The sequence below is a fragment of the Sorex fumeus genome, unplaced genomic scaffold, assembly GCF_029834395.1.
Source record: "Sorex fumeus unplaced genomic scaffold, SorFum_2.1 ptg000044l, whole genome shotgun sequence".
Lineage (NCBI taxonomy): Eukaryota > Metazoa > Chordata > Mammalia > Eulipotyphla > Soricidae > Sorex > Sorex fumeus.
In genome coordinates, this window is record NW_026606101.1 from 51,589,227 (window position 1) to 51,617,078 (window position 27,852).

General features: G+C 49.5%; 1 protein-coding gene and 1 non-coding gene across 4 annotated transcripts in view; both read right to left on the reverse strand.

Moving 5' to 3' along the window:
• Positions 1-27,852, reverse strand: part of IGF2BP2 (insulin like growth factor 2 mRNA binding protein 2) — a 180,019-nt gene that overhangs the window by 58,384 nt on the left and 93,783 nt on the right. The window lies entirely within an intron of this gene.
• Positions 7,040-7,146, reverse strand: LOC130030804 (U6 spliceosomal RNA). The gene has a single exon (XR_008793488.1). It is a non-coding gene; the product is annotated as a U6 spliceosomal RNA (small nuclear RNA).

Below are 27,852 nucleotides of genomic sequence, written 5' to 3' on the forward strand. Positions count from 1 at the left end.
GGAAGTGCTTATGTTACATGGAGCCCACCCAGGGGAGTCTTTATACAGGGGATTCTGCATACCTTGGCAGATCTGCACACAGAGACCATTCCACTAGTTTCTTTAAAACAAGCACCAACTACTTATTCTTTGTACAAAGTTTGGACAGGCTAGCTAATCTCTGTACAGAGTACCAAAGGCGACAGCAGAAAAATTCTCCCAAAAGTGTTTGTGCTCTATTTTCGCCTGGAGACTGTTTTATACCTATACATAAAGCTATTATCATTCCTTTTTGAGAGCTTTAAACACCCGGAAATGCTCAGGCGATACCCTGCAGTCAGGAGTTGCTTTGCTGTCTGCACTGGTATAGGGGCTACTCCTGGTGGTGCTCGGGGGACCATATGGGATGCCAGGAATCCCAGGTTGGCCGCTTGCAAGGCTAACAACCTACCCGCTGTCCTATCACTATCACTCTGTCCCTGTTTATGATTTTTTGGCATGTCTGAAAAACAAAAATGATGGAATGACTGCCAACCTACCGCCACCCATCCATGCACCCAACTCTGTGCGTGCGTGTGTCTTGTGTCGTCAGAGGGCGGTGCATCTTTAACACGCGTACACATACACACTCTGCCACTCCACACCCCATCTCAACGCACAAGTGTTCTTTTGTTTGCATCTGCCCATTTGTCAGGAGTGGAAAATACTATCTGTTTTAGTTGCGTTTTCTTATAAAAGGGATTCATCACTCTTTATTCTCGAAAGAATCTACGTCACCCACTCCGGGAAAACTGCCGAATTCTTCCCTGGTAGCTTTCAGTGTTTTACGGGAAGTTTTCCATTTCCTGGAAGATGGCTCCTGTTTTGAAGAGCATCACTCATTTCATTGAGGGGACGACAATGAAATGACTATTTACGATGCTGGGTGCCACAGAGCCAGCTGAAAGGCCTGTGTCCAACCGTGAGGAGCTCTTTCTAGCGGGAAATGAGCCAAGGCAGCTGTGAGTGCACCCCACACGCCAGCCCCCCAGGGGCCAGACCATCCTGGGCGGCACCATCCCCACAGGTAGGAAGGAGAGTGGACCAGGTGGAGAGAGGCCAGGCCAGCTGTGCAGAGGCCCTGGGAGTGAGCCAGGCCACTCAGTTGGAGAGGAGCAGAGGCCGCTGCCAGGGAAGGCCAGGAGAGCAAGTGGTAGAGGCACCCACAATCAGGAAACACCTACTTCCTGTGTCAATGATAAAGGTGATAAACCTTTCACTGGGCCCTAGAAATCAATCAGCGCACACCCCCAGGACAGGGCACAACAGGCACAGTGGGAGATGTATAGGTAGAGCAATGCCGTGGATTTTCTTTTGTTTCCTATGAATTTCTTTTTTTTTAAATTTTTTTTTATTAGTGAATCACCGTGGGGTACAGTTACAGACTTACCAACTTTCGTGCTTGCATTTCAGTCATACAATGCTGGTATGGAGTACCCATCCCTCCAGCAGTGCTTATTCTCCATCACCAATGATCCCAGTATCCCTCCCACCCCCTCACCCCACCCTCTACCCCCTATCCCGTCTCTGTGGCAGGGCATTCCCTTTTGCTCTCTCTCTCCTTTTGGGTGTTGTGGTTTGCAATAGAGGCATTGAGTGGCCATCGTGTTCGATCTATAATCTACTTTCAGCTCACATCTCCTGCCTCTGAGAGTACGGAGGTCAGTCTAATTCTCCCCTTCCCTGTGTACAGTCGTCTACCACCACCAGTCAGTGCACAGAGGATTTCTGGGGGGAAAGCGTGGCCTCACAGCAGATTTGGGGATCCCGGTGCGAATTCCCAGACACACTCTGCCGAGCTGTGGGAGATGCGAGTCCGCGCTTGGGCCCTGCTACGTGCTGTCGTTTGGGGCTCAGGGTCATCCAGAACACCTTGACAGAGCTTGGGAGCCGCGAGGAGGAGGGTCCTATGGCCTGGAGGATGGTTCAGAGCTTTTTATTTTGGTTTTGGGGCCAACCTGGTGGTGTATGGGGGCTACTCCTGGCTCAGTGCTCACTGGTCACTCCCAGGAGTGTTGGGGTGGGGGTGCAGTGCTCCCAGCGTGCGGGGGATGGAATCCTGGGCTCCCATTGCAAACCACGTGCTTTAGCCCTTGGAGCTGCTTCCCCAAGCCCTCAGATGACTTCTTACTTTGCTCTGACGTAGGGCTACCTGTGCAACTAACCACCAATTTCAGTGGCTTGTCTTTCTTTCTTTCTTTCTTTCTTTCTCTTTCTTTCTTTCCTTCCTTCCTTCCTTTCTTTCTTCTTTCTTTCTTTTTGGGTCACACCTGGCAATGCACAGGGTTTTCTCCTGGCTCGTGCACTCAGGAATCACTCCTGGTGGTGCTCGGGGGACCATATGGGATGCTGGGAATCGAACCCGGGTCGGTCACGTGCAAGACAAATGCCCTACCCGCTGTGCTCCAGTCCCAGTGCCCCGTCCCTTAAAGTAAAAGGCATCTCACCACAACTTCTACTATCATTTCCTTCTGTCCCCAGCAGGTATGGAGCACACCTCGAGAGTCTAATCGATAACAGATAGTTTAAAGTATTAAGAATGGTGGGGTCGGAAAGACAGTACAGAGGATAAGGTGTGCATCTTTCATGCAGCCTTCCCGGGTTCGATCCGGGCATCCCATCTGGTGCCCCTAGCACCGCCAGGAGTGATTTCTGAGGGCAGAGCCAGGAGGAACCCCTGAGCATTGCCGAGTCTGGCCCCAAACCCAAAATCAAACCAACAAATAATGAAATATTAAGAATGGTGAAGGAAGGCATGATGAAATGTGACTAAACATTTTTGTTTGCTTCGGGCCACACCTGGTGTTACTCAGGGCTTACTCCTGGCTCTGTGCTCAGGGAGCACTACTGGTGGAGCACTGGGGATCAAGCCCAGCTCGGCCATGTACAAGGCAAGCACACAATCCAGTGTACTACTGCTTCGGCCCCATCATGACTTTTTTCCCCTAAAGACTACCCTAGAACTTTAATTTTTTTAATATCCACATGAATAATGCCTACATTCAAAGTAACGCCCTCAGAAAACCATGTACTTATTCCAATAACTAGTCTTCTGCCCCACATTTTAGGAATTTTTTTTTGTTGATTGTTTTTACGCACCGATCCAATAAACACTGATGTAAGTGATGTGACATGGTTTCCCATCTCACAAATGCCCCTTAGGTTGAAATAATCCTGACACACCTCAGAGATCCTGAGTCTGACGCCAGACCACCACCAAGAAGTGGTGATTCACAACTGAGTGAGCACAAGTGGGTTTTTTTTTTTTTTTTTGGTTACCGGTGCATATCCAAGGTACGTTCATACCACACAGCAGGCTACTACACAGGGAAGAGCATTACGTTTTAAAAAACCATAAACAAGTCTAATTAAACGGAACAAGGAGGGGCCAGGGGGGTAGTTCAAAGAGCTGGAGCACATGCTTTGAACGTGCAAGATCCTGAGTTCCATACCCAGAACAGAATGGCTGGTCGAGCACTGCTGCATGGGGTTCTGGTCACCCCCAGCACCACTGGGCCCAGGCAGCACTGAGCACTGAACCTTTGAGGTCAGTATGGCTGGCCCAAGTATCCTTGGGAGTGGTTCCGGGAACCCCTGAACAATGTTTGAGGTACCCTTGCCCCTAAAAAATGTGGCACACACACAAAGTGAGCCTATGATGTTAAAAATGGCTCCAATAAGCTCACTCAGGGTCCAGAGAGATAGTACAGCATGTAGGGCATTTGTCCTAGGTACCCCAGATAGTCTCATGAACACCTCCAGGAGTGATCCCGGGGCGCGTGAGTAAGCCAGGAGGAAACCCTGAGCAGCACCAGGTGTGGTCCCCAAACAAAAGTTAAGAACAAGCTTGCTCAGCACAAGGTTGCCTTCTAATGACAAACCTTTCATTTGCAACAAACATGTACCCGGCAAGTATTTCGTCAAGCCAAGCACAGTAGAAGGAGGAACCGCCTGTGTTGCTCACTTCTGTCTCTTTCTCTTTCTCCATTCAACAGAAACAAAAACACAGAGGCCTGCCTTGGGGTGTGGGCTGCCTGCCGAGGCGGGTCACTGGAGAAGTCAGGACTATGGGGTGGGCCCATCCACCCAGGGTCCAACTTAGCATCACAAGGAATTCACATCCGGCTTCGTTTGTCTGCACGCCCGCACGTGTGAGAGAAAAGGAGTACCAGGGAGAAGAGCGTTTTGGTGGTCCCGAACTCGGCTCCCTGGTTGAGGAGGCACTGACTTAGGTGCGAGATGGTCTGGGGAGGCCCCCCGTGACCTGTGCTGGCTGATTTTCAGGACTGAGGCTGAGGGTCAAGACTTCATGCCCAGACCATTCTGCCTGTTGATTTGGGTTTGGGACCGTTCCCGGCAGTGCTCAAGGGGAGACCCCTGCAGTGCTTGGGAGATTATAGGTGGTGCTGAGGATCGAGCCGGGCTTGGCTGCATGAAAGTCAAGTGCCCCAGAACAGAGGGGGGCAGAGGTGCCAGTCTGGCAGGGTTAATGCTCCCACCACCCTCCATTAGCCTCGCCGGTTGCATTTATCACCCTCTGTTTACAGCTGTGCTGGCCAGCCAGATTCCGCCCTCCTGTGGTTCGTCCGCCCTGTCCCTCAGGGATGAGTGTATGTCAGGAACACAGACAGCAGGAGGGACTGCCTGGTAGTCCCAGAGAACTGGGCCTCTTAATTCAACCCACTGTGGCCAGGCTGGCCATCGGAATGTGAAGGGAGCACCCTGAAGGAAGACCAGGCTCTCTGCTGTCCTTCGATGTCATGAGCGCCTGTGACTTCAGTGTATGTGGGAGGTGTGGGCAGTGTCCCGAGGCAGCAGATCTGCTGGGCAGGGCCACTACTTGGATATGTGATAATGGCAGGTTACTGTCCTCTGCGCCCAGATGGCCTCTTCCAGAGACCCTCAATGTGGAGCGTTCTCCCGGACTGCCTGCTGGCCTTCTGCACAAGCATGTGACAGACGCCTCTTGCTCTCACAGACACGTGGACAGGAACTCAGTTGTAAAGAGAAAGACGGGGGGGGGGGGGGGGGGTAGCTCTGAAAGAAGAATGTCTGTGCTGTGAAAGGTTTATTCTGGGACCAGGATCCAGAGAAGTTTTAGAAATCTTCATTCAATGACACAGAGAGACAGGCTTTAATCTGTGCGCCAAGAAAAATGGTTTGTAAAGGCTAGAAGAAAAGAACCCCGTGGCTAAGAACTTGCAAAAACATCTAGAACAAATAAAAGTTCTAAGGAAAAGAGTGTGAATCAGCATGATGAAAGGGGGTGGAACACAAGCTTTGAAACGCCCAGGAACCACCAGTCATGGCCGGGCGCAGAGCAGATGGCCCACAAGGCCAGGGTGGGCGGACCCCACTGGAGGGCCAGATCGTCTGCACTCACGACGACAGGCAGACACAGTTCTGTCGTTAAGTTTGATCTGCTGAGGACAGGGCAGCTTGCCATTGTTGTGTGTCCTGGATGAGAAATAGAATTACTGAGATTCGCTGGGCTTTGTCAGGCTGAAAATCCCCATCCTGGGAGACTCAGAAAGAGAAGATAGTTGCATCCTCCCAAGATGGGAGAAGCATGCTGAAAGTAGACTATAGACCAAACAAGATTGCCACTCAGTGCCTCTTTTGCAAACCACAACACCCAAAAGGAGAGAGAGAACAGAGGGGAATGGCCTGCCACAGAGGCTGGGTGGAATGGGGGGGATGGGGGGTGGGAGGGATACTGGGATCCGTGGTGGTGGAAAACGGGCACTGGTGGAGGGATGGGTATTTGATCATTGTATAATTGAAACCCAAGCACAAAAATTTGTAAGTCTACAACTGTACCTCATGGTGTCTCACTAACAAAAATTTTAAAAATTAAAAAAAAAAGAGAAGATAGTTGCAGAGAACCAGTATGAAGTATGAACCATAGCTTCATCCCTGTCCCCGTTCCAGTCAACACTGCCTGCACCTGCCTGCACCTGCCTGCACCAAGGAAAGGCACAAAAGGGAGAGGCCAGCAGGGGCCCCCACTACAGTCTGGGCCGTCCAGGAATTCAGTCCAGGGCTGGAGGATGACAGGACACCAACACCCACACTATGGCCAGGGATGGGACTACACTGACATAGGCTCCGCACTGTGTGACATTTCTCCATGCCACCTTATTTAAGAACCCGTCTGGTTTATGTGCCAGACGAGAAAGCAAGCCCTTCAGCTGTGACGCAGGAGAACTAGTTATGAAAATCTTAGCCCGGCAAGCTACCGAGAGTATTCGATATGCCAGACACAGTAACAACAAAGTCTCCAATGGAGACGTTACTGGGCCCGCTCGAGCAAATCGACGATCAACGGGAGGGCCTTTACCTTTACCTTTACTACTGTAAGAACTCTTCTTTTTTAAAGTAAGCTCTCAGCTGACCATTTATTTATTCAATACAATATTTCTCCCCAACCTTGACTCCTAACACATGAGCCAATATTTAAGTTGACAGAGACATTAAGGACAGTTAGTAAGCACATCAGATTTTAATAAGCACATGAAGAGCAGAGGCTGGGGCATATCACATTAGTCAAGCAGCAGGCACCCTTTAAACTCTAAAATCATGGCAATTTCCTATTCTGTTCTTGCCTATATTGCCCCCAACATTTAAAAGACTGTAAACTATTTCATTCTATTCTTTCCTTGGAGTATTTTCCTGCTTGGGCACAGTTTTGTTTATCCAGATCATATTCTGAAAGACCTAAATGGTTTTATTTTTAAAAATTTTTCTTAGTGAAACACCATGAGGTACAGTTGTAGACTTAGAAATTTTTGTGCTTGGGTTTCAGTTGTACAATGATCGAGTACCCTCCCTCCACCAGTGCCCATTTTCCAACACCACGGATCCCAGTATCCCTCCCACCCCCCAGCCCTCCCCTCCATCCCACCCTGCCTCTGTGGCAGGGCATTCCCTTTTGTTCTCTCTCCTTTTGGGTGCTGTGGTTTGCAAAAGAGGCACTGAGTGGCAATCTTGTTCGGTCTATAGTTTACTTTCAGCATTCATCAAAAATATGGAACACTTCACGAACTCGCATGTCATCCTTGCGCAGGGTCCATGCTAATCCTCTCTGTATCGTTCTAATTTTAGTGTATGTGCTGCTGAAGCAAGCACTCTACTGTAAGACCTCTTGAGATAATTATTTTTGTTTTGGGGCCACACCCAGGGCTTTCTCCTGACGGTGTTTGGTGACCACATGTGGTGCTGGGGATGTGGTTTGGTGCTATTGCTTGAGCCCAGGTTTGGTGCATGGAAGGCAAGTGCCTTAGCCACTGTACTATCTCTCCAGCCCCATTTCCAAACATTTTTAATTCACAGGTACTAAAGACTGTAAGTGCCATGTGAGCCTGCAAGGGGCAGGCATCAGGCTGGGTGTTTCCCAAACACTAAACTCCGTGCCTGAAAAACCCCCCACTTCGGTGCTAGTCTGGCCCCAGTAGACAATGTCTGACTCCTCTCGGCTGTAAGAATGCAGGTGGCCTGATATGAGCTGTCTCCACTGTGCAGGAGAGGGATGGACGATAAACTCAGCAATCTGAACACGGAGCTGCCAGATGCCCACGCTTCTTTTTTTGTTTGTTTGACTGGCTTTTTGGGTCACACCCGACAATTCACAGGGGTTACTCCTGGCTCTGCACTCAGGAATTACTCATGGCGGTGCTTGGGGGACCATACGGGATGCTGGGAATCGAACCTGGGTGGCCGCGTGCAAGGCAAATGCCCAACCTACACTGTGCTATCGCTCCAGCCCCGATGCCCATATTTCTAAGTCCTTTCACTGCAGTGGTTTGTGGGGCACAAGAGACAGAGTTCCAGGCAATGACCACAGGAAATGGGCAAATAAGTAATAGCCAACCATACATCACATCTCATTTACTTTCCAGTATTTCTCTTTACATCAGGGAAAAAACCTCTTTGTCTGGAACTGGCAACAGCAGCTAGAATATAAGACTTTGTTTTCATGTTTTATTTCTATGGCTATTTTCTATCTATTGCTTTTTGGGTCACACCCTGTGATGCACAGGGGTTACTCCTGGCTCTGCACTCAGGAATTACCCCTGGTGGTGCTCAGGGGACTATATGGGATGCTGGGGATTGAACCCGGGTTGGCCGAGTGCAAGGTAAACGCCCTACCTGCTGTGCTATTGCTCCAGCCCCTCAGTCTGAGAATCTCTTAACTTCATTTTGTCAATAGGAAACTAGGACCCAAGATTTGTGGCTACAGCTGGGATCATGCTTGCAAGATCAGAAACTGAGGTGTGAAACCAAACAAGGAATAATTGTAGAGTGAGAAGGTATTCAATTCCACAAACGGTCCAGATTCTTCAAAGAGCAGTTGATCCAGGAGCCAACTGCTCCAGGGTAGTCCGATCAAAGACGAGAAAAGGGAAGTCACCGGGGATGCCTAGAAGCTAAGTGTGTTGATGTGTGTCTGTATCCGTGTTGTGTCTGTGTGCATCTCTGGGTGTCTATGTACCTGAGTGGGTTGACATCAAGAAGCTTTCCCAACTGACACCTCCTGTACAGTGTGAACTCACAAAGAGGCTTCGACATCTTACTTGGAAAACGAAAATATTAATATGAGGATTTTAAACCATTAAAATCTTTCACCTGTGAAAGATTATGGAGAGAGGCTCATGCTCTCTCCTTCCAAGTGGGGTTTGACAGTCTCCCCTGGTTTTATTTTTCAGGCTGAAACGTTCTTTTTTTTTTTTTTTGTCCTACCTGCACACCACCACAAACAGAATACAAATTTGATTGCCACTCGTTACCCAACTGCTCTCCCTACCTGGTTTCCTCTGGAGCCTAGATGAGTGACGCACTGTTTATTCATAACCCTTCAGCAGGTCTCTCATGCACCTGTCTCCCTCTCCCTCTCCATCCACGACTCCCTCATCCTCTGTGCTGAAAAGCCATGAACACCCACCCACCTTGTGCGTTTCCTCTGTCATCGGGACCAACAGACCCTGGGGGGAATTCACCCGTGGTAGCTTTCTTCCTGACTCTTGCTTACAAGGAATGCTCCTCTGGCAAGTCAGGGCAGCCTCCAGTCTGTTTACGAGACGCTTGTCTTCTGGGCAGCAGCAAGTGCCTCCTGTTTACCCACCATTCACTCATCGCTAACCAGACTCGCTGGCAGCCCTCAGAAACTTCCAGGTGGCACTCCATTGATCCCCATTTTGTTGGGGGTAAAACTGAGGTAGAAGACGAGGAAACACTGTCAGGACATGCTAGGAGCATAAGCGATGAAGTAAGAGCAATTTGTGGGCTGTGTTCAAAGGCTACGGGGGAAGAGTGTTGAGAAGCTCTGCACACAGTGTCGCCTCTGACTCCCTCCCCAGCCAGCCTGAGAAGGGGAACTTGGAACAGAGTTCTCAGCTTGATGTTCTGTTCGTTTCTTCGGGAGGCAGTTACTAAGCTTGGAAATGGGTTCTAGGGCGGGAGGGCAGAGGAAGGAAGTAGAGTGCGAAGCCTGTAGGACTCGGTGGAGGCCACCAGATTCGGTGCAGGACTCAGAGTGGGATGCAGGGGAGACCACCGGAGACTCTCAAACAGACACTGGAAAGATTCGCAGCTCCCTGGGAGACAGCAGGAGTGAATGCTTTCGGGAGTGCTGCTGGGCAGTCTCAGGATGTGTATCTGGACGGCACATGTGCATATTCACACAGAGACAGACAGGCATACAAACAGGCTTCTTTTGTTTTGTTTGGAGTTATACCTGGTGGTGTTTGGGGTTTCCCTCCTGGCTGTGACCAGGAATCACTCCTGGCGGGGCTCAAAGGGCCCGATGTGGTACCGGAGATCAAACCCGGGTTAGCCCTATGCAAGACCAGGGCTCAAGCTCTGTGTTCTCTCTCCGGCCCAGTCACTCGTTATACCTGAGTTGTAAGAATATACAAGGTGTGTGTGTGGGGGGGGGGGGGGGGGGAGGGAGGGGAATTCAAGGTCTGACTGAATTCCAAGGCAAAATCGTTAGACATAGAATAGTGCCTTTCCCCCAGAGTACTGTCCACCTGTCTTTCTCTGGCTAAATTAAGAGCTTAAAAGTGGGCCAAAGACATTCCTCAAAAAACTAGAAATTGAGCTTCCATTTGACCCAGCACTACCACTTCAAGAATATACCCGGCTGAAAGTAGACGATAGACCAAACATGATTGCCACTCAATGCCTCTTCTGCAAACCACAACACTCAAGAGGAGAGAGAGAACAAAAGGGAATGCCCTGCCACAGAGGCAGGGTAAGATGGGGGGGATGGGGGTGGGAGGGATACTGGGACCCATGGTGGTAGAAAATGGGCACTGGTGGAGGGATGGGTGTTTGATCATTGTGCAATTGAAACCCAAGCACAAAATTTGTAAGTCTACAACTGTACCTCGTGATGTCTCACTAATAAAAATTTAAAAAAAGAATATACCCGGGGGGGGGGGGGGGCTGGAGTGATAGCACAGCAGGCAGGGCATTTCCCTTGCACACAGCCGACCCAGGTTCGATTCCCAGCATCCCATATGGTCCTTTGAGCACTTCCAGGAGTAATTCCTGAGTGCAAAGCCAGGAGTAACCCCTGAGCATTGCTGGGTGTGACCAAAAAAAAGCAAAAAAAAAAAAAAATACCCTGGGGGCCAAAAACACACAGCAGAAACACCATGTGCACTCCTATGGTCATTGCAGCACTGTTCACCACAGCCAGAATCTGGAAAACATCCCAAGTGCCCAAGAACAGATGAATAGATAAAGGAGCTATGGCACATCTACACAATGGAATACTACACAGGTGTTAGGAAAAATGAAGTCATGAAATTTGCCTATAAATGGATGGACATGGAGAGTATCATGCTGAGTGAAATAAGTGAGAAAGAGAGAGACAGATGTAGAACAACTGTATTCATTTGTGGTATATAAAAAATTTACACAGTAGAAGAATAATACCCACAGTCAGGTAAAACCGGGGCTATGAGGGCTGGTCAATGGTAGGAATCAACCACAAGTGTGTGTGAGACAGAGCATAGGTAAGATAGAGAAGGGACCAGGACGACAATAATAGCTGGAGATGATCACGTTGGAGAAGAACTGAATGCTAAAATTAAGTAAAGGATATACTGGATAGCTTTCAGTACCTGTAATGCAAACCACAATGCACAAAAAGGGGGAGAAAGAGAGAGACAGGGAGAGAGATGGGGAGGGAGAGAGAGAGAGGGAAGTGCCTCTATGGAGGTAGGCTGGGATGGGGGGGGGGGGGGAATGGGAGGGAACTTGGAGACACTGGTGCTGGGAAAAAAATACATTGGTGGAGCCATGGATGTTGGAACTCTGTATGACTGAAACCCGAACTATCTGTAAGGATCTATCTCACAATGATTCAATTAAAAAATCTTAAAACAAAAATCCACCATGTTGGGGTGATTGCTCAGGGGATGGAGTACAAAAGTCCTGCCACGCACAAGGACCTGGGTTTAGTCCCCAGGATCATGTGGTTCCCGGATCACTGAACAATATCCCTTGACCCCACATTGCAGAATCCTAACAGTGAACAGCCAGACCCACACTGCTGGGTCCAGTAGAGGTGGCGCTGGCCTCTGGGCCTCGGAACTCTTGCTTTGGAGAGGCCCAACCCCCAAAGAGTTGAAAATTACTGAAGCATTTCTTGTTGGCAGCACTGGAAAGAATCCAAAAATCTTCAGCCGAGATGGAAAAGTACTGAGAGCTGGGACGGGCTGTGGTCTAATCAAGAAGGGAGGAACGGTCTGGGGGCTGGGCCTGTGTTTCCGAGCCCATCACCCTCTCCCCATCAGGGCGCACTCCGAATGGTCACACCACTCCATGTCTATCTTTAGGAGAGGTACTAGTACCGTGTCAGTTTCAGGGACTCAGAACTCAGTGCTGGGCTGCACTAGGCCAGACAGCCCAAAGCTAATCCGATAAAACCAGCTTCACAGAGCATTTGGGCTGAGAAGGTCCTGAGGGAGCCCCTGCATTTTAAGAATAAAGAACTCGGTGTCCCGGAGAAGTCCAAAGACTCACCATGGCTTTCTGGAGCAGAAACCAACCTTCTGAGTCTCAGGAACCCTGAACCTTCTCTCCAGCCCAACAACTCTGCGGCAGCACCACCTCAGTCAATCATTGAAGAGATGGAAACCAGCAATGGTGTTCTGGGCAAGGTGCCAGCCACCAGGGGTGGTGGAATGGGGGTTGGGAGAAGATCACAGTGTCTTTGATACGCCCCGCTCTTAACAGATGCTGGGTGCACGAATGATAGAAGTTAACCCGGAGTTTCCTAGCTAGCAAGGATCGAGGATCACATGGAAGGAAACAATGGATGAGCAGAGCATGGGATGAAACGGGAGGAAGAATCAAGGAACTGTGGGATAGCAGAGCAAAGGCCATAACCAAGAGGCATTGAGAGAGACGGGCAACGAACCCGACCTGAGCTCTGAAGAAAGAGCAGACACCATTGAGGTCAAGGCAGGGAACCAAGGACATTCACTCATCCTGTTAAGAAAACAGCATCACCAAGACCAGGAGGGAAAGCAGGTTCAGGCTGGGCCACTCTAGGGACGCCAAATGGACCACATCCAGCGTGAAGCCAAACGCTGTGGGGACGAATCTCTGGTATGTCTGAGTGGGGTTGTAAGGAACAGGAGATCAAAGCCAGGGCGCGCAGAAGCCCCCGGGTGGGAAGCGGTTCTGCAACTCTGGGACCAGGCAGGATGGAGCCGACCAGGAGAGCGCCACCCAGAGGGAGCACTTGGAACTCCAACGTGGTGCTGCCCCCGTCAGACTGTGCCTCCTTCGTGTGCCCGGAGCTCCTCCTCTCCTGCTGCGCCCCCCCTCCACTCCCCCCACTGACTCGATCTTCACCTGTGCCAAGGGAGTCTGTGGGGATGATCAGAGGCACACTGCTCTGGAGTACCTGGGAGGATGCTGAAGGACTTTCTTTCTTTCTCTTCTTCTCCAGCAATTCTGGGAGTTTAGGTAGAGAACTGAGTCCGGGAGGTCAGCGCGACTTTCTCCTGCTCACCCACTTAATAAACAGGAGGGTGCGGGTACCAACGCAGAACCCGGACTCCAGTCTTTCATTTCCTCCCCCACTTGACTTAAACACTGTGGTTTACAAAGTTGCTCATGATGCATCTGTTACCAGCATTCAGTATTTCAATCCCCATCCCACCACCAATATGACCTTCCCTCCACCACTGTTCCTGTTTTCCCAGCCCCCCACCCCTCAAGCCTGCCCCCCACAGCAGGCCCAAAGTAATTTATTTTCTATTAGTTGGTACCACAAACCAACTAATTAAGTCATCATAATGGAGCGATAGCACAGTGGGTAGGGCATTTGCCTTGCATGCAGCCAACATGGCCAACCCGAGTTCGATTCCTCTGCCCCTCTCAGAGTCCGGCAAGCTACCGACAGTATCTCGCCCACACAGTAGAGCCTGGCAAGCTCCCTGTGGCGTACTCAATATGCCAAACACAGTAATAATAAGTCTCACAATGTTACTGGACCCTCTCGAGCAAATAGATGAACAACAGGAGGACAGTGACAGTGACAGTGAAGTCATCAAAAAAGACTTCAGTAAAAGAAAATTTGTAAAAATTGCTGTACCTCACCATGGGGACATTAAGTCCTGTCTGAGAGTCTGCAAAGCTGATGCTGCTAGTTGGGCCTTCAGGGTTAATGCTTTTGTTCATGGAGCTTCGCTGGCTTCTTTCTACGATATAGTCCATCAAATCTGGTGTGCTCCTTACTGGGACATTAGCAGAGTCTGGTGATCTCTCAGCATGCTCCATAATTCCAGAATATTTAACTTGGCAATGAGCTTCCATGGGGGCAGTGGTGGAATGTGGGTGTGACTTCCGGAAGTATGGGGGTTGGGGGAGGTCACCCACTCTGACTCTGAGAAGGCCTGGAGTTCTCAGCCAAACAAGAAACTGGTGTACCTGAAATTGTTGGCAGTATCTCTGTGAAGCTCAGTTGTGAGGCAGTGGAGTCCAGCTGTAGGCAGGGCGGCAGCTGTGGGGTGTAAGTGTGGCTGCAGGGTGGGAACTTGTCCCATTCCATCCCCCCACCCCACCCCTCAGGTTGCCCTAGAGAGCTCAGCCAGGGACCAGAGTATCTGGGAAACTTCTGTAGCTAGTTGATCTCCTTCAAGATCAAGTCTGTGAAGCTGGGCCTAGCGACAAGCTTACATGGCGGTGGTGGTAGCGTACGGTATGACTGCCCGGGCTCCCAGAATTACCAGAGGGGAATGCTGGGGAGTAGGTCACCCACCACTACTCCAAGAAGGCCCTGTTGACTCCAGAGTTAACCTCCAGGCTGTACAGTCCTTGAACCTGTAAGGGTAAAAACCCAGGTGCAGGGGCCAAGAACGTAGCTCAGTGGTAGAGAATGTCTTGTACATGCAGATTCGATCTTCAGCGCCACAACAAAAACAAATGGTCAGGGGGCTGGAGCGATAGCACAGCGGGTAGGGCGTCTGCCTTGCACGCAGCCAACATGGCAGATACAGGTTCAATTCCCAGCATCCCATATGGTTCCCCGAACACCGCCAGGAGTGATTCCGGAGTGCATGAACCAGGAGTAACCCCTGAGCATCGCCAGGAGTGACCCAAAAAGAAAAAAAAAAGGGTCAGCAAAGAGGCCAGCAGCTGAGGTGTATGCCTGCAAGCACCCCACCCAGGTTCCCTTCCCTGCACCGCTGGGTCCCCCAAGTAATGCTGAGTGCGGTCCTGGAAGCCCCCAGCACCTTGGGGTGTCCCAGTTATCCCTGGCACTACAGAAATGGAGCTGCATCATTTCCTCGTGCCCTTACACTGAAACAACAGTCCGGTTGGCTAAGAACCACCTCAGCACTGCTTGAGAGCATCCCATACCCCCCCCCAAAAAAAAACCCCACTCAATTGTTAGGAGACAGGCAGAGAAAGAATCGTTTTCAGACTCTGGGTTCCCTGCTTGCACAGGTGCGGTCCTTCCTGACTCACAGCTCAAGGGAAGCACCATTAGATTGAGCCGGTGTGGGGATGAGCCCCACCATGGACAAGAAAAGCCCAAGGGGTGACTCAGAGACCATCCCCCGTGTCTGCCTCTTCCAGCTGGAGGGGCGGTCAGTCCCATGCTAGGGTCCTGCAACGGGGGTGGGGGGCACCACTAAGTGCTTCCGGGGCCATGTGGTGCTCATGCCTGCTAGGCGCACTGTACTCCATGCCCTGGCCCAATTTTAAGCTCTGAATTTAGCCAGAGCAAGACAGGTTAACAGCATTCTGGGGGAAAGACACTGTTCTATGTCTAACAGTTTTGCCTTGTAATGAAGGCAAAACCGTGAGACATACGCCGGAGAGAGAGCACAGAGGGTGAGGCCCTTGCACGGGGCCACCCCTGGCATGGAGTTCTCGTCACAGGTAAGCCAGGCCATATTTTAAAGGACTTCCCCAACCAGGCCATCCTTGGTGGTGGAGAATGTTTTCCAAAGATGATGCCACAAAATCGTGCACCTACTCTCTCAGGATGTGACTCTGGTGTTCCTTCCGTCGAGAAATGGGGCTTTTGTGTTTCTTCCTCTTAATCCTCGGGCTTGTGACCACAGTGAAAGTGGCTTCAGACTGTCTCGCCTGAGCCTACTTGCTCCTGGAACCCTGCCAGCCCCCTGCGAGGAAGCAGCCCATGATTCCTGCTGAGGTCCCAGCTGACAGGGGGTCTGGGTTGAGTCTAGAAACCCAGGGGTTGATCAGTGCCACCCTCAGTCTGGTGCGTCACACGGCAACAATGAATCATTACAACTATTTACAGACAGTTGAGCATCATGGGAAGGCTTGAGTGGTAGAAAAGCACATGGAAGGGTTCCAGAAAGTTACTCGAAGACTGGGTTGAGAATCTGGCAGGGTACCTAGTAGGAAACTACTGTTATAACCAGGAAGTCTCCTTGGGATGCAAATCTAAATACAGGGACGGGGGAACGGGCAGTTCAGATGCAAGTGTTTACGTGCACGGTCAGGACGGAGGCAGCTGTGCTTGCCGTGTGTATGGAAGACCCTAATTCAAATCCTTGGCACTGGACACATTCCCCCAGAACCTTAAGGGGTCACTTTTGAACACCACTGGGTGTGGCCCAACCCCTCCTTTCCCATCCCCTATAAAAAATAAGAAAGTAAGAGTTCAAATAACTATTAGGCTTGAAGTAATGGTGGAACCCTTAACAGATGTAGGTTCATTCAGCAGGAAAGACCAATCTTCTCCTAGTGGGTAATAGGGAGAGAACGGTCACGGTCCTCCCGTTATTCATCAATTTGCTCGAGCGGGCCCAGTAACATCTCCATCGTGAGACTTGTTGTTACTGTGTCTGGCATATCGAATACTCTCGGTAGCTTGCCGGGCTCTCCGAGAGGGGCGGAGGAATCGAACTCGGGTCGGCCATGTTGGCTGCGTGCAAGGCAAACGCCTTACCCGCTGTGCTAACGCTCCAGCCCAATGGGGAGAGAAAAGGGGAGTAAAAATCACCCTCATTACACGGAGTCTGCCTGAGGTCAGGCTACTCTAAGTATCAAGCCAGAAGTTAGAAAGTGAACGCTAGTCCTGATGCACACACTACAAACACAGGAGAGTTCCTCTGGACTACAGATCAGTCCGTCAAGGTGCTGGCCTCAGTCTTTATCCCGAGAAACAGCAGGTGAGAAGGAGCAATCTCTTGCAGGATAATGCCACAACCAGGTTTTGGAAGGACTGTGGAAAAATCGCTCATGCCAAATGCTGCAGAGACTAGGGAGATGAAATACTGAGAAAACTCTAAGGGGTGCAACCAAAGGAGAGACTCCAAAGAGACCCAGGGTCCAAGGAGAATCAAGGGGCACCCAACAGCGGCACTGCAGCAGAAGTCAGATAATCTGGATTCAGACGGCATGCATGGCTGGGCGACATCTTCAAACTCTGCAAGACTGACAATCCTGCTGCAGCGGTGCAGCAGCCCGGATGAGACCCAGTGTAGAAGCCGACCAATTTCGGCGAGCAAAAATATTCACACAGTAGCTTCACTCGTAGCAACATCTTAGTAATCGCTCAGGCAAGAACTTCATGTCCGCATGGTGAGATACAACAATTTTCCACTCTGGGGCTGGAGTGATAGCACAGTGGGTAGGGCGTTTGCCTTGTACGTGGCCGACTCGGGTTCGATTCCCAGCATCCCATATTCCCGGTCCCCTGAGCACCGCCAGGGGTGATTCCTGAGTGCAGAGCCAGGAGGAACCCCTGCGCATCACCGGGTGTGACCCAAAAAGGCAAAAAAAATTTTTTTTCCACTCATTTTCTCCTGAAGGAAATCTTATTTGATCACTCTGCTTAGCCACTGGTTCTGCTTAGCCACCGATGGGTAACAAGCAACGTAGAAATAAATCACTGCAGGCCTGTGGGGTGGGGGGGTGGGAGGCTTGAGGAGGGTGTTGGGAAAATGGAGACAATGGTGTGGGGAGGTGCCTGTGGTGGTGGGACTGGTGTGGGAATACTGAATGCCTGGAACAGATCATCAAGACAAACACTATGTAAAGCACAGTGTTTAAATAAAGGGGCGGGGGTGGAGGAAAAGTCTGCTGAGTGTATCAGTTTTCAGTCTTCATTCAGACGACTTCCGGCAAGGCTGGAAAGGGGAAGTGGATGTGACTGTGGAAGGAGACAGCGGAAAGCCACATTTCTCAGGGTCTGGAAGGGGCCCAGGAACACCTGCCACTTATCTACCTCACGGAGATAAGGTGCAGATTAGATGCCTCTGAAGTGCTTTGAGTTCCCTGGCACTGCGAGAGCTCCACGGCCTGATCTTTCAGCCTTTCAGAGGAATCGTTCCTTAGCGTTTGTTGAACCACACAACATTCCTCTGAGGTAGATATTATCGTTGGACCAGGAGACAAAGGCCACACAGCAAGTCAAAAGCCAAGGCGAGATTAGGAAGGGGCCTGCCTTCCGTGTGGGGAAGGCCAGTTGGCTGGATTCCTTTTGTGTCAGTAATAGGTGCTTTGATCTGTAACAGGGAAGAGGCTTATTCTAGGGAGGCTGTGAAAACAGATTCATTAATGACCATACAGTTCTCTGACATGCAACGAGGCGGGGGAGGGGTGTGTGTGTGTGTGTGTGTGTGTGTGTGTGTGTGTGTGAGAGAGAGAGAGAGAGAGAGAGAGAGAGAGAGAGAGAACAAGGGCAGCTACCCAGGTGTGTGTGTGTGTGTGTGTGTGTGTGTGTGTGTGTGAGAGAGAGAGAGAGAGAGAGAGAGAGAGAGAGAGAGAGAGAGAACAAGGTGTAGCTACCCAGGGGTGTGTGTGTGTATGTGTGTGAGTATATGTATGTATGGATGTATGTATGTATGTCTGAACAAGTTACAGCCACCCAGATGTACATGCATCCGTGTCTGTGTCTCTGTGTGCAGTCACCCAGGTTCTAGAAACAATAAAAGACAGTCCAGGAACCACAGGGATTCTAAGAAACCTGCAAGGGAGATCTGGCGCTCGGGAAGTGAGTCTGGGTGGTGAGCAGGAGGAAACAGGCCTATGGGCGAGGAACATGGGGCAGGCGGTGAGTCTAAACTCTCTCCACTCAGAGCAAACATGCCTGATGCTTGGGCTGAACCCGACTTCTAAGAAAAGCAGTCTCTGGGTTCCTCCCCCGACTGAGCTGGTGACCAAAAAGGCAAATTCCACAGCACCGGCAGGTTCTGGAGCAGAGCACGGCAGTAAAAAGGAGGTTACGCTCTTGGGGAATGTTACTTGGAATCCTTGGAGAAAAAAGTGCCACGATGGGGTTGGAGTGATAGTACAGTGGGGAGGGCGCTTCCCTTGCACGTGGCCGATCTGGGTTCAATCCCTGGCATCCCATATGGTCCCCCGAGCACTGCCAGGAGTAATTCCACGGATAAGCCCTGAGCTTCACCGACCCAATCTGCACCATCCACTTCCCACCAAATAGCTCTATGACAATTCTTCCAGATTATTCTTTCCATTGTCTTTTCCTAAAACTCAATTTCTTAATACAAGTTTTAAAAGAAGCCAAGATGATACTGTTTGACTCTTAAGGCTTTCATCAAAGTGAACAGCAACAGACTGGCAGGAGGACGGTGATAAGAATTAACTGAGGACCATCGCTGGTCACTCCAGTTAATATTTAAAATCCTCCCTTGGAAGCGTCTTCTTTTTTTTTTTTTAATAGAAAACAAAGACTGAGAAAGGTTTAATCCTCTTAATGCCCAAGGCCATATAGCCCGTTTACGACACCCTCGCATTCCTCAGAGCAGAGCTCATGTTCTTTTCTGTGTATTGTACTGTCTACTTCTCAATAGTCACAAGTTCAACATGAGTCAGTTTGAACTCAGGAGACTCATTATATAGCTCGAGAGATGGCTGCACCCTCGGCCGGGAAAATGTGCTGGGAGGGGCCCTTACATTATGTACTCCTGAACTATGTTTGCAATTCCACACGATAAAGCGCTGAGCAGGACCAGGGAAAGGCTACAGCACACACGCCCCACTTCTTTCTCAACGGCCCCTCATCCTCTGCAGCTATACTTTACTTTTCCAATGGACGCCCCCTTCCCCGTCACTGCCTTAGGATCCCTGAAGCACCCCCCCCCATCCCTTCATCAAGCACCTTTCCTTCCTTCAGAATCTTGAGCAGAGATTGGGGAGCATTGTTAGACTTGATAACCCCATTCCTGGTGAATGGTTAGCTAATACATCACCCATTCTAGGAGAACTGAATACGCTGAATTCAGTTAATATGTACTTCACCTCCATAGTGGGGGGCATCACACGCAGAGACTACTGGCCAGCGCTGGCCTTTGGGCACCTCCTTCAATGAACAAGCTTCACCGATGCCCTCTGGTGGGTTTGGTATTAGGCAGATTAGTTTATTTGTTAATGAGGTGGGTACGATTACTACACCCATTGTAAAAAGAGGAAACAGTCACAGAAAAAGTTCAATACGCTCCCAAAGTTACAGCGCTAACCAGCAGCATTCAAACCCAGCACTGAAGCAGAACTCAAACCCAGGCCATCTGGACCCTGTGCCATTCTCATAACTACTAATCCAGACAGTTCTCCAAGCGTCATCTGCAGCCCTTGTAATGTGAGACCCCTTCCGGGGATCTACAAAACTAAAACTGACTCTACCAAGATGGTACATGCTTTTCTCCACTGACCTGCTATTTGCGAAGATACAAAAGCAATGGTGGTAAAAACAAAACAAACAAAAAGACTTCTACAAGTTTAGCATGAATCAAAGCCAAATAGTACTAATAAAAAATTAATTGTATTCCTTCTGTTACATACTCTCAATACAGGATTAAAAAGAAAAATTAAAAAAAAACAGTTTCGGGGTAAGAGCACTATAGCGGGTAGGATGCTTGACCTGCAGTGGCAGACCCAGTTTGATCCCCAACATCCCATATGGTCCCCCAAGCCCCACCAGGAGTGACCTCTGAGCACAGAGCCAGGAGTAACCCCTGAGAACTGCCAAATGTGGCCCCAAAGCCAAAAAAGAAAAATTAACAACAAAGTTTCACTTAAAAACGTTTTCATGGTTCAAGAATTCGGTTCAGGAACATAGCACTTACCTAACTTGTATGTAAACCCTGGGTCGAATTCCCAGAAGCACACGCACATGCACGCGCACGCACGCGCACACACACACAAACAAACACACACAGTCTTTCATGAACAGTAAAAACTATTATTTTTTAAACCCTTGACCCCAGTGCACTGGTCTTTTAAAATATCACACATAGGGCAGGGAATCAGGGCAGTGGCACCATGAACTGAACTAGATATTCTCCTCAGATTACCAATTTTACCTACAAGAACCACAGACAGCTACAGTTGCTCACAATCAGGCAGTTGACATACTTTGAAAAATGACTGCAGCAGCTCACTGTAGACATTGTCACAGCTGACAGTATCTGTTGCCAATGATGAAATGACTTCTCAAGCAAAAGCCAGAACTCGTGGAATTTGTATTTATCCTCACGAGTTTGCAGCTTTTAGTGTATAAAGACCATTGGGAGAAAACTGGTCATGAGAGGAATGCTAGGAATTTTCTCTGGGCGAGACTGGAAACTTCAGTCAAGGTCCCATATACCCGGGTTGCTCAGCAGAGTCACTCACGGATGAGACTCGTCCGAGTCTGTGGAGATCGGCAGTGAGTGTGGCGGTGATTGGGTTCTGGAGGTTTTCGGCTGCCGGGGAGACTATTTTGGGGGGGCGGGTGCTGGGACTCACCCGTTCCCCTACGGATCACCCCCGATGAGACGGCCTGGCATGGGGCCATCCCAGTACTTGGCACACAGAGACTCCAAAAAGGTCTACTTGGTTCATCTGACAAGACCCCCTCCCCCCCATGGGCCAACCTCTCTTCCCACGGCTGCTGGACCCCTCCAGGGTGAGAAAAGCCAAGGCACAGGTGTTGTTTCTGATGTCTTTCACCACGTTTGTTGACTGACATTTTGACGCACCATCTAGTCTCTTCTTAGACTAGCCTGAGTCCAGAATTTGTAGACACGAGACCGGACGCAAGTGTGCTTCACTTGAACTCCCCCCAACCGGCCCTTTCTCCTCCCGCCCCCTCCCCATCCCCCAGGCCTCCCTTGAGGACCCCAGGGCAGTCAGGTTCCTAAAACCACAAACTCTCTAAAAACCAACGTCCACCTTTTAAGTTGTCAGCCCTGAAGCAGGAATCTTTGATCAAATGAAGTGCATATGCATGGCCTTCACATCTCCATTAGGAAAAAAAAATTGTAATTGAGCTATGGCTCCCCGTTCCTCTCCAGGATTTAATGTAAGCAATGTGGGGGAACAGAGGATGTTGAGTCAGATAATCCCCCATGCGCATCCCAGACAATGCAATGTGTATAAATTGCCATCGCTCTGCAGGATGTTACCGCTTCTTTCTGGAATGTTGCTACTATGCTGCTAACCCCTGCGCTGCCTCCACTCACAGCATTCCCTCCTCATCCTGTTGTCAGTTCTGCTTCTTCCCTTCCTTCTGCCTTTTCCTCTCCTCGACCTTGTTCTGCTAATCCCTCCCTCTCTCCCTCCCTCCCTATCTCCCTCCCTCCCTCCATTCCTCCCTCCCTCTGTGCTCCCAGAAACTGAAGGAGGACTTAACGGAGGCGACAGGGCAGGACATTCAGGGGTTCTGCCAAAGGATGTGGGCTGCTGAGTTTCATACTGCCAAAGAGTCAGAGCTTCGGGATGTTCAGTTTGACTTGACATCAGAATTGTGAAAGCCACCCATTCTTTAGGTAATTTCCTTCTCACTTCCGACCGATTTCCTACGCATTTCATTCGAGAAAAAAGTTGAGGGAACTGTCATGTGACTGAAATGCTGCCCTGTTTCAACTCCCGTCTGTTTCGGGAAAACTGGTGCCAAAGGAAAACGGGGAGCAACAGGAAAAAAAGGAAAAGAGCAACTGAGGAACGGTTAAGACCGGTGCCTACATCCACTCAGCTGCGTTTACAGAGCATCTCTGTAAGGTGCTCTGTAAGGAGCATCTCTGGAGGTGCCAGAAACCTTGTGACACCTTACGACAGACAGAGAAAGCCTGAACTGGATCTTAAACTGAAACGAGTCATTCAACATACTGAAGCAAAGGCAAACACATAGTACAAAGCAAAGCAAACAGACTCAGAAGTCTAGGGAAACTGAAAAACATGAACTAACAAAGGCTCTCTCTGAGTGGGATGAAATGGAGAAGGACAACATGTAGACAAGTGTCACCTATTTATTCTGATTAGAGGAATAAGTGAGCATGTTTCACTGCGTTTGATCATAATGATTACAAATAAAGGGATAAGACTCCCAACAATTCTATGAGAGTTGAAGCGTGGAGAGCCTCAAACCCATCTTAAAGATGAGGGTACAAACTAAGCACTCACCGGGGCAGGGGTGAGAATACAGTAGTTACGGAGCTCGCCTTACATATGGCTGATCCAGGTTCAATCCTGGCATCACTTAAGGTCTCCAGAGCCCCACCGGGAGTAAGCCGCCCAGAGCACAACCAAGTGCTCCCCTCCCCCTCAACACCTTAAGGAATTTGGCATTTGCCTTGCGTGCAGCCAGCCCCGGCCGAGCCCGGTTCGATTCCTCCGCCCCTCTCGGAGAGCCCGGCAAGCTACCGAGAGTATCTCGCTCGCACGGCAAAGCCTGGCAAGCTCCCTGTGACATATTCGATAAGCCAAACACAGTAACAACAAGTCTCACTGGGCCCGCTTGAACAAACTGATGAACAACGGGAGGACCGTGACCGTGACAATGGAAGGATCTGTTTTAGAAAGAGTGTATACATTCTGTACTGGGAAAAGATTTCTGATAACAACAATGGAAACATACCACAACCACCTCCAACACTCCAGTATTTTCCTGTGGACTCCCTGAAGCCCCTCACTTCGCCACAAGAGGGTGCACGCTTCTCACTCAGCTGGTAACTAAGGGAAACGCCTTACAGTTCTCCAGAGAGCCCGCCACTTCTATGAGGTACCCGAGCATCAGGGCGGAGCATCTGCACAGCGGGTTGGCTACACTCCTCTCACATGCGTTATCTTACTCGACCTTGATCATAATAATTACAAATCAAGTGATAAGACTCCTAACAATCCTGTGAGAGTCAATAGTGTGGAGAGACTTAAACCCATTTTTTTTTCTTTTTGGGTCACACTCGATGATGCACAGGGGTTACTCTTGGCTCTGCACTCAGGAATTACTCCTGGCAGTGCTCAGGGGACCATACGATGGGATGCTAGGAATCAAACCCGGGTGGTCGCGTGCAAAGACAAATGCCCTACCCTCTGTGCTATCGCTTCAGACCCTCAAACCCATCTTAAAAATGAGAAAACACTCAACAGAGGCTTAACAACTTGCTTAAGCCCCAAGAGAAAAAGGCCCCAAGAGAAAGAGATCAGAACCCCAAGTGTTTAGAGTATTAAGCCTTATATAATTTTTCTTATTTTCCTGCAAAAGCACAACAAAAACCCATACTTCGTTCAGTGTTTCCTTGCTACCTTTCCATGTCGTTTACCTTTCTGAGCAAAGAATCCCACACTGGCCTATCAGAAGACTTTCACTGGCCTATGCTATGCTTAAAAATTGGCATGTGTGTGCAGTAGTACACTATGCACTGTTGAGAAAAGGTGGAGTCTTGCGGTTTGATGCAACCTGGATGAAAGTGGAGGGTGTCGTGTTAAGAGACACAAGTGAAAGGGGAAAGGACACATATCAGACGGTTTCATTCACCTGCAGTCTAGAAACAAAATAGGGGAACAGACTGTATCAAATGAGGGCAAACTCTGTGGCCTTTGACTGCAAAACCATTATCACCAATGTGGGTGCAACTGAGGGAGGAAGAAGAGGATGAGGCATGATGCAAAGGTAAGGGTAGAGTGTAGCACTTTGAAGGTGCAGGATCTTGGTACACCAAAAACATGAGTGTTGCCACTAGTGCAACCATACACCTCAAATGCAGTTTTTAAAAAAGTGTTAGCACCTGGCAATTATTCTCATGGATTTCCAATGAGCTGATAAGCGTGCTGCCATCTGAGTTATCCTAGGGCTGCACTAACACAAGGTAATTCAGGGTTTGATTTTGTTTCTTTGGGGGCCACACCCGGCTTGCTCTTGGCTCTGTGCTCCAGTGACCATATGGGGTGCTGGTGATCAGCTGCGTGTAAGGGAAGCATTTTTTTCTTTTTTTATTAGTGAAACACCATGAGGTACAATTATAGACTTACGAATTTTTGCGCTTGGGTTTCAGTTATACAATGATCAAGTACCCATCCCTCCACCAGCGCCCATCCTCCACCACCACGGGTACCAGCATCCCTCCCACCCCCCATCCCCCCCATCCCCCCCTGCCTCTGTGGCAGGGCATTCCCCCTTGTTCTCTCTTTCTCCTTTTGGGTGCTGTGATCTGCAAGAGAGGCATTGAGTGGCAATCATGTTTGGTCTATAGTCTACTTTCAGCATGCTTCTCCCATCCTGGGAGGACCCTCCCAACATCCTTTATTTGGTGCTCCCTTTCTATCTGAGCTTTAAGGTAAGCATTTTACCCACTGGACAATCTCTTGAGACTGACAAAAGTAATCATAAGTGTTGCCTGCGATAGGGAAATTGATGGTAACTCAGATTTCTTTAGACAGATCTTGGTGATTCAGAGTAAAACCTAAGTCCAAAGGTCTCCCGTGGGAGTCAGCAGAGCACAATGGTCAAGAATGTGCCCAAATCCCGGCTTTGCCCTTTACCACATGACCTGTGTTGTTACTCAATCCTGGTGCGACTCAGTCTCCCTCTGCTCACCACCCCCACTCCCAGAGAAGAGCAGCCCCTATCTCTGGGGTTAAGATAGGCATAGTCTTCACACAAGAGAGCACAAGGTACCCTCCCAAGCTACAAAACACCAGCACAAATTCTAATGGGACAGACAATTTTATATGCTTTATGCTACAGCAGAACCACATTTTATGACAAAACGTGCATTAAAAATAAATAAATCCCTTAATCATCACTGTGTGGTGCATCTTTTTGTTTGGGGGCTGCCACCTGGCCATGCTCAGGGTACTTCTGGCTATACTCAGGAATGACTCCTGACAGTGCTCCAGGGAACATATGGGAAGCTGGGAACTGAACCCAGGTTGGCCGCATATAGGGCAAGCACCTAACCTGCTATACTATCTCTCTGGTCCCTTAAAATTTACTTTTGGGGCCACACCCAACCCAGCTGTGCTCTGGAGTACTCTGTGCTTAGGAGTCATTCCGTGTGATGCTCAGGAGACCATGTGGTACTGGGGATTGAATCCAGGCCTCCAGCATGTAAAACATGCGTTCAGTCCTTGAGTGGGCCAAATTCTATCTTAAAGGATTTAGAAGATAAATCTAAGTTGCTGAAGAGTATCACTGCTTTTATGACATTTAAGTGTCGTAGTTGTGGATGGTTTGAAGCCTGGTGCTTGGTCCAGAAAGCAAGTTCAGTGACAGATCCTCAGAGAGAAGACAGCAAGCATCACACAGCAGAGGGGAGAGAGAGCTCTGCCCAGAGCTGAGGACCCAAGCTCTGCCAGTGACCAGTCCTCCCCACTACACACATTCAATGCCACCACCATGGCTCCTCCCCACCTTTCCCTCTTTCTTTGTTCTGTTTTGGGGCCACACCCAGCAGTACTCACATAATAAGCTCCCAAATACCCAAATCTCACCCTTCCATCTTAATTTCTACCAAAGCTTTAACATCACGAGTACCAGAAGTGAGGCTCATTAGTGTTGGCGAACTAGTGAATAATGGGACTGGGAGTGGTGGTATTCAAGTAAAAGACTGCAGGGACAGCACAGTGGGGAGGGCGCTTGCCTTGCATGCAACTGATCCAGATTTGATCCCCAGCATCCTATGTGGTTCCCTGAGCCTGTCAGAAGTGATTCCTGGGCAGAGCCAGGAGTAAGCCCTGAGCACAGCTGGGCGTGACCCCAAAACCAACAATAAATTTAAAAGATAGAAGACTGCAGGACTGGAGAGATAGTACAGTGAGTAGGAAACTTACCTTGTATGTGATCAACCTGGGTTCGGTCCCTGGCACCCTATATGGTTCCCCCAAACCCCACCAGGAGTGATCCTTGAACAAGAGTCACGAATAAGCCCTGAGTACCAATGGGTGTGGGCCCAAATCCCTTCACCCCACAGCAAAGATGAAGATGCAGCATCTACGATGATAAAGGGCCAGAGAGACAGTACCAGGGTTACTCGGGTTACATGGCACCACAAATGGTCTCCTGACCTTCAGGAGTGATCCTGAGCACAGCCAGGTGTGGCTTCAGAACAGAGAAGGGGAGGAAAAAAGTCAGGGGAAAGGTAAGTTTACAAACTACATAGTGCACAGTTTCCTTCATTCTCATTGAAGATTGTTTTTTTAATATACATGAAGCAAAGGATTACAAAATATCCTAAGATAGAAATAAAAAAGAAGTCTTACAATCTACGAGAAAACCAATAGGTAAGGAATGAGTACCAGAGATAAGAAAATGAGACAAAGTCCTGACAGATATTTCAAAAGAAAGGAGATCCGAGTAACCAATAAAAGATGCACCATCTGAGTAGCATCATAGAGATGAAAATTAAGACGAGATTCCTTCACCTCCCCACTGTAGGGGGAGTTTGTTTCCAGACTCTGGTGAGGATGAGCGCTCATCAGTGCTTCAACAGCTCAGTGCTCTTTCTCCATGCCTGTTCCCAACTTGGAGGAAAGTCTGACCTGTAAGACTCCTCCTCCCTCCCACGGCGATGCTCTGTGGGTAATGTCACAGGACCTATGGACCCCAAGTCGCCCTTCCCAGTTCCAATCTGATTCACCAGTTCAGTAAGGCTGGCTCCTCCCATCTGTTGGGAGTCCCGCTGGCCAGGTGCCTTAGACAACGCTGGGCATAGATGCCCAGGGATCACCAGCTCAGAGATGGGTGACCAGCTTCTCTACAGGACTGTCTGCCAGCTCCTTCCACAAGGATTCAGATTCTCCCCTTTTTAAACACCTCCCTCTCCTCTGCCTGACTGTCCTAGTTGGTACATCTCACCCGGCAGAGGGCATCCCGTGGCTACATCCCAATGAAACGTGGTACTTTCACAGCCTGGACCTTGAGTTTATGTCTCATGTGTGCTGGTGCCCTTCCTGGGGGCCTGAGTTCACACATCAATTATACAGAAGACCATTCCTTACCCATGCAATGGCAAAGTCTTCCTACAGATACCCGAACTTTACTGCAAAATCATCACAGACTCTGTGCCTTTTCTTTCTCCCCCAAATGGGGTGCAACCACTACATGAAGCT